We start from the raw sequence: 7,840 nt of genomic DNA on the forward strand, positions 1-7,840 counted from the left end.
ATTTAATAATTAATTAGTAATTATTAAATAGCTTTCACCTTTGGTAACTTATTAGGTTACCCTTTTCGGGTTTCGATCTCCTTTTATAAGGATTGATCTCTTTGTATTTCATTATCTTTTCTACATCTGAATATACAATTTTTGTGTTTTTAGAGCAAACCATTTGCTTCTTCTTGTCTTTTTCTTCTTCGTGACAGGTTTTTTGCATGCAGGTATTCAAGGGCTTGTGGATTTGATTTGTGTATTTGCTCAAATCCTTCATAATGCAGGTTGTAGAACCCATAACCCATTGACTTCCAAGTATCGACTATGAGGTTGAAGATAATTATGTAAGGAAGAATACTAGTGAATTATTGTCCAAACTTATGGACAAGAAAGCAAAAAAAATTGTAACTTCCAATGAAGATCTTGTCAATACCCAAAAATAATTAAAGACACTAGTGATAGAAAGGAAAGCGAGGAGGATGTTAGCTAGTCAAAGTAGTGGAGAGCAAGCAAGTACATAAGGCATTGCTACAACAATGATTGAAGACCCATCAACCAATATTCATTATATGCACAAGAGAGATAAAAGTAGGCAAACTAGATCGATTGCCAAAGAAGAAAATATTGAGCCAATGAAAAGAATATTGATATGTGCAAAAGAGATCTCTAGAAATAAAAAGAGTGATAAAATCAACTACAAGAATAAAATCAAATAAAGAAGCATTAGAACTAAAGAAGAAAGCTAGAAAAAGTAAATTCTTTGCCACTTATGAGATTACAAGATGTATAATAGAAACTAGTGGATTAGCAGTAGTCAAGAGGAAATATACCTTTATAAGTGATGAGGACAAGAGAAATATTGAAGATGGTATAGTGCAACATCTTCGTAAGTTTAGTAGAATGTACACCCTTGGAGATACATGCATTCATACTTGATGAATTGTATCAATTGATTGATGTCAGATGGTCATTTTCTCTATAGATAGAAAAATAAATTATAGAGAAAGCACTAATAGAGTTATAACCTAAGTTAAGCCCCGACGATGCTAAAACAATGTGTGAAATCCACAATAAGCAATTTGGTGTAAAGAGAGCAACAAGAATTATTATCGAAGACACAAAAAGTCTACATAGTGAAATAATCAATGCATGGAAGAAAAATCTAAAGACCGAGGATGAGTCAAAGGATCAATCCACACCTATTCAAGCGGATGATACATTTACACTGATGATGGTATCCATGATATTTTTGAATGAGTACAAGACATTGAAGGATAAAGCATGGAGATCCCAACAAATTGGATAACTAAATTTGAAGTTATTAACATTACCGGTCAATGAGAATCACCTAAGATTGTAATGAGTTAGAAAAGAGAAAGGGAAGAAAATGTTGAAGAAGAGTATCATGTAAAAGGAAACTAAGTCTTGAAACAAGTGTGCAAAAGAGGTACAAATTGATGCAGGTTCTTATAGAGGAATGTGAAGATGAGGATTTAAGTGAAGAAGAAGGAATTTATGCACTAATAGATATTACTAAGTTGAAGCCTAAGGGAATATTTGAATATTTAGAAAAGGTAAAAATGAATGCCATAAGAGATAAAGCAAGAGTCCTAAGACAAGCCAATAATAGTTTAGCAGAACTAGTCCTTGGTACACCCTATAATGAAAGAGATTTAGTAATAGATAAGTTGGACACTTTAATCAAAGAATTTCATATCAAGATTTAGATTTGTAGACAACTACAATAGACATTGTTGAGGAGAGTTTGGAAAAGAAAATGGTAGCAAACTATTCGAGAAAGTTACTACAAATTGGGAAAATCTAAAAGACCTGGTAATGGACACCAAAACAAAACTAAATGAAGAAGGATAATTATTTGCCAAAGTATTAGACTATTTAGATTGTCAAGGATCTAGAATAGTAAAAGGGTGAAGCATAAAAGGATAATTTGGATAACCTTATTAGTTAGCTTGATCTAGTCTCAAGCTCAACTACATCATATTGTGGAGAGGTCAAGAAGATTCTATTAGCCCCAACTAATAATGTAAATGCTAATGCTATGAATGTATGTAAAAGAGTCATATTAGTTGTTATGTTGTCATTGATATCAAGTCTTAGTTGGCTAGACATTATGACAACTCAGTAAAATATTGTATTAGTTGATTGATGAAGAGGATTTCAAGAAAGTATGTTGAAGACAGAGTTGATAAGTAAGGTATTCAATGGGCACTTGACTGCATTGGACAATGATAATGTAACATTGGCTTGATTGATTTATAATCATACAAAATTGTAATGTATTGAGCTACCCAAGATTAACTGAGCGACAAGGTTAAAGAAGGAAGATAATATTCACTGAGTCACTATAATATTGGAAAAGTAAGTTGGAAATTCAGTAGTACCCAAGAGAGTCTAGCATTAACCGAGTGCTATATAAACCAAGTGAACATGTTATGTTCTCCAAGTAATACTTGGAAGAGAAAGAGTGTAAAGATGGAATCTAAGGCCAACTTTTGATGAAAATATGGAATGTTTGAGATGTTCAAAGGCACGAGTCAAATTTTGTTACAAGATCTACGACTAGGAAACATCAATAAAGATATGATGATAGAGATGGAAGAAGGATAGGGATGAGCACAAAGTTCTATGTAATTTTTGTTTTCTATGTGGATAAGTACATTGAATCTGAGATCAATGATTGTGATTATGCGACAATAATTGGAAGAATCTAGAAGCACAAAGATGACTATTTAAGGAGATGTTTAAGATAGTTTTTGCTTTTTAGTTGATTTTCATTGTTATTGTTAAGGTGATGATTGTACAAAGTTGCTGAAGTTGAAAGAAGATAGTTGAAGAAGAAAGAGAAGGAGTGATTCAGATAGTTAAGAGAACAAAGTAAGATATCATAGAAAGAGAATAAAGGATAAAGAACAAAAAGAGACCGAGCGATAAGGAGATGTGAACAAGCAAGGTAGTGCTATATCTTAAGAAATCAATTTATATTTTTACTTTCTAATCATTGTACCAAAAAATCTCATAAGCCAAGTAGATCTAACAAGTCTGTGAAATTTTATATGTTAACATCAATTAGTGGTGTTTGTAAGTCCTTTAGAGTAGGCCACTCTTTAGATAGGATCAAGGAGTGATAAGGTCTAGATGATCTTATTGTCAAAATCCTCTAACAAGGTCACATTAACAATGTATTTGTAACCTTTAACAAGGTTGGCTTCTAATAGAGCTCACTTTAGAAGAGTGAAAATTTCTGGTTAGTCAGTCCTAGGTTTTTTTTTCCCTTCATAGGGTTTCCACGTTAAAAAGCTTGGTGTCAAATGTGTTAATGACATTAAGTTGCAAGTTGTTTTTCATGTTATTTTCATTTTATTGCAACTTGAATTTTTATTATTATTAGTTGGTTAAAATCATAAGTGAATAAACAATTTGGAGTAAAGTGATTGAAAGAGTTAACCATGAAGTCGAATGAATACACTGAGTGATTATTTATGATGATTATGCATGTTTTTTGTGTTGAAAATGATTGAAAAGATCATAAGGAAGATTGTTGGAATGATCATATGGAACTGGTAAAGAATGTTCTCAATCATTGTTTTGTCATTGATGTCAAACTTGCTACTTGTAGGAATGACAATTGCTTAAGTGATCCTAATACTATAAATTAGTTGATTGACAAGGAGGAGGCAATCAATAAGATGTAACTAGAACACCTAGAGAAAGGTTGAAGTTATGATGTTGGAATGAAGTAGAAGGATCAGTTAAGCCGTTGATGAAAAAATGTATTGAACACATACTATAAGACACAAAGAATGGGCACACTGAAACATATCAAAGATGTAAGGTTTTAGCTAAGACATCTGTAAAGCCTAACTAAAGTTCATTAGAGAGAGGGAGCCGAGCAAGCTAGTAGGTGCCGAACAGATTCCTAGTTGAAGCCGAGCAAGTTCAACTTCAGATGCCGAGTAAAATCATGTGTCGAGCAGATACAAGTGCCAAGCAGATACAAGTGTCGAGCAAATACAAGTGTCGAGCAGAAACAGATGCCGAGAATCAGAAAACCAATAGTGTCGAGTAACACAAAGATGCCGAGCATCAGTAAACCAATAATGCTGATTCAATTTAAAGGGACTATAAGCAGAAAAGATCAAAATGCCTAAGAGAGAAGTTCCCAAGCTCAACAAAGACAACTTTGTTGCATGGAAAAGTTTGATGAAGCTACATCTTGGATCCATAGGAGATTATGCCCAAAATTCAATTGTTACTGAACATGTTGATCCAACTGGTACTCTTACTGCAGAAGATATGAAAAACAAACAGGAACACAATCAGACAATGCTGGAAATTGCCTCTGCACTCAACTATGCTGAATTTAATGATATCAAAGGATGTGACACTGCATTTAAAATGTGGAAATCCCTATCAGACATCTATGGAGGAGATCAAAATGTACAAAGAGCAAAAAGAAAAAGCCTTAGAGGAAAGTTTGATGATATGAAAATGGAGGAAAATGAGAATGTTGCTCAGTATGGTGCAAGAATAAAGGAAGTGGTAAGTGCAATAAGATGTTTGAGTGGTCAATTGGATGAAGATATTGTTAATAGTAAGTTCTTAAGAACCTTGCTCCCTATCTATGCTATTAGAGTATCAACAATACAAGAGCTAAGATGTGTACCAGGAAACAATCTAAGTTTTGAAGGTATAGTGGGTAGACTCGCTGCATTTGAGTTATCTAACTTTGACAACTACAAACCTGAGAATGTTGAATTTGCTTTCAAGGCCAATCTATCTCTAAAAGATGCTGAACAGGTGAAATCAAAAAAAGGAAGAAAAATGAAATATGTATCCAGTGACAGTAGCATTGATGAGGAAGATGTGGAAAAATTGGAAGCTCTACTAGCTAGAAGATTTCACAGAGGTAAAGGAAAATTCAAAGGTAAGATGCCTATCATTTGTTTCAATTGCAATGAAGTAGGTCATATTGATGCCAGGTGTACATAGAAAAAGGATTCCAAGGAAGACAACAAATACAAATTCAGAAGAGATGATGACAAGAGAGATTACAAAGACAAAGGCAAGAAGTGTTATATTGTTGAAGAAAATTCTAATGATAATGATGATGAAGTTGTTTATGTCGCCATGAAGGACCAATCTAATGAAGAAGAGCCTACAACACTAGTAACATGTATGAACAAGAATGACAGGTGGATCATAGACAGTGGATGCTCACATCACATGATAGGAGACAAAAGTAAGTTTGTTAACTTTACTCAGTATGATGGAAATAGTGTTAGATTTGGTAATGATGCTCCGTGTCAAATCAAAGGAAAAAGTTCCATTAAGCTCACAAAGAAAATTTAATGTGATAATGCATACAATGTTGAAGGATTAAACTACAATTTGCTAAGTGTCTCACAATTAGGCAATGTAGGATGCAAAGTAGAATTTGGAAATAAAACTGCAAAAATCTATGATATTGATGGTAAATTGATAGGAAAAGGAGATCAAACAAGAAGTAATATGTTTTACCTTGATATGGATGTTGTTTCTTGTTTTATTGCAAAATTTGATGATGAATGGTTATGGCATAGAAGGCTATGTCTTGTCAACTTTGAAAATCTAGTCAATATCAGTAAAATGAAGAAAGTTAGAGGTTTACCAAAATTGAAGAAGCCTGATAATATCATGTGCAAACAATGTCAGCTAGGAAAGATGACAAAGTCAAGTTTCAAAAGTAAAAACTATACATCTAAAGAAGTACTTGAGTTAGTTCATACTGACTTATGTGGTCCAATGGAAGTACACAGCTACAAAAGAGATAAATACATAATGTTGTTTGTTGATGACTATTCCAGGATGATGACTGTTATATTCTTAAAACAAAAATCTGATGCTTTTCAAATGTTTAAGTGGTATGTGGCTAGAGTTGAAAAGGAAATAGGAAAGAGCTTGAAATGCCTAAGATCAAACAGAGGTGGTGAATTCACATCAAATGAATTCGAGATATTTTGTAATGATAAAGGAATCAAAAGACAAACGTCAGCTCCTAGAACTCCCCCACAGAATGGAATTGCTGAAAGAAGAAATAGATCTGTGATTGACTGTGCCAGAACATTAATGATGGAAAAGATTGTTGCTCTAAAATACTGGAGAGAAGTTGTAAGCATAGCTGTTCATACACTGAACCGAGTACAAGTCAAGAAAGGTACAAATACAACACCTTTTGAATTATGGTATGGTCACTCACCCAATGTAAAACATTTCAAAGTGTTTGGTTGCAAATGCTTTATCCTTAAAGATGCTAGAAATGGAAAATTTGATGCAAAAAGTGATGAAGGCATATTTCTTGATTACTCCACTAAAAGTAAGGCATACAAGTGTTTGAATACTAATGCTAAAAAAATTGTGGAAAGTGCAAATGTAAACTTTCATGAGCATACAGAAGTCCAAGCTGAAGAACCAAAGAGAATGGATGAATACAGAACTGTAAGGACCCTCCTCGTATGTACTTCTTTAATGTTAACCTCTCTGTTTAACGGTTATAAGTGATTTAAATGGATATGAAGTAATGTTTATATTTTGAATGTCTTGATGAAATGAGAGTAGTTGACACATCCATGTTTTAAAACTCAATGATTCGGGAACTACTACATTATCTCCATTGTTTAAATATTAAAATTTCACTAAGGATGATACGAGGCATTTTCACCTGATGATAGGGGTTTTGAATTTTGATATCTCGATGATTAAGTTTTGTACTTCAGATAGCTTAGTATTATTTAACTAATGATGTTTATGATATTTAATTATATGCATGTAGAACGATTATTATTCTAGTATTCTAATCTAAATTAATGAATAAAGTTACGTTGATTATGAAATTTCAAATGATTAAAGATGTGTAGAAATAAGGAAGGATTGCTTAAATAAAAGATTCATGTTTTGATTGTGAGGCCTCACCCTGACCCATCCTAGCACCAATGATACATTGTTATTTTGATACTCATGCTGACATGTCAGAACATTATTGGATACACTGAACATTGTTATGCTATTTTGCGATGTGTGATGCTTACTTCAGTTATTTGATTTTTTTCCATTTAATGCTTATAAATATGTATAATGATGAAAGAAAATGTATGCAATGCTAACACATTTGGTTATGCAAGTCGAAAGGTTAGAAATATGAGTAGGATTAAATAAACAACTATTTATTAAGAAATGGATGCTTTAATTTATATAATTCCTCTAATATGTAATTCACATTATGCATGTGGTTTTGGACCTACTGATGTGTGCAATGAGTGTGCAGGAAAATTAGCCGAGACAACTTGACGAAAAAGCGGAGCTAAACTACTTGTTAATTTTGTGCTAACCTTATATTGTAATTCTTTAAAGGTTGTAATTTGATCTTGCTATTCTCCTAAATTTTAAGTGTTCCTAATAAGCCTTTAAAGGCTTAGAAACATTAAATTTAAGCACCCCTATGGATAAGGGTATAGGTGGGGGTACTTTCCAACCCTCTAGCCTCCTAGGTTGACCCTTAGGGTCTCTTAAAAACCCTATTATAGGCTGATTTCGAAAATGGGTTGCTCTTTACTTGGGTTAGTGAAACCAAACCTCCATCTTGAGTTACTTGAAGCTTAGTGGGGTTAGGGACCATACTTAGAGGCATTTTTTGGGGAGTCTGGTTTTTGTCACCCAATCCTCTAGTTTTGGAGGAAGTCTTGAAGATTGAAGGAAGAAAAGGGAAGCTCTTCTCAAACCACCATTGCCATAACTCTTTTATGAAGGTAGGCGATCTTCACTCCATGAATGATTCTTTGCGTGTGTTCATGTTTTGAAT

The sequence above is a fragment of the Cupressus sempervirens genome, chromosome 3 (assembly GCF_028749045.1).
Source record: "Cupressus sempervirens isolate cs-2001-9-10 chromosome 3, ASM2874904v1, whole genome shotgun sequence".
NCBI lineage: Eukaryota > Viridiplantae > Streptophyta > Pinopsida > Cupressales > Cupressaceae > Cupressus > Cupressus sempervirens.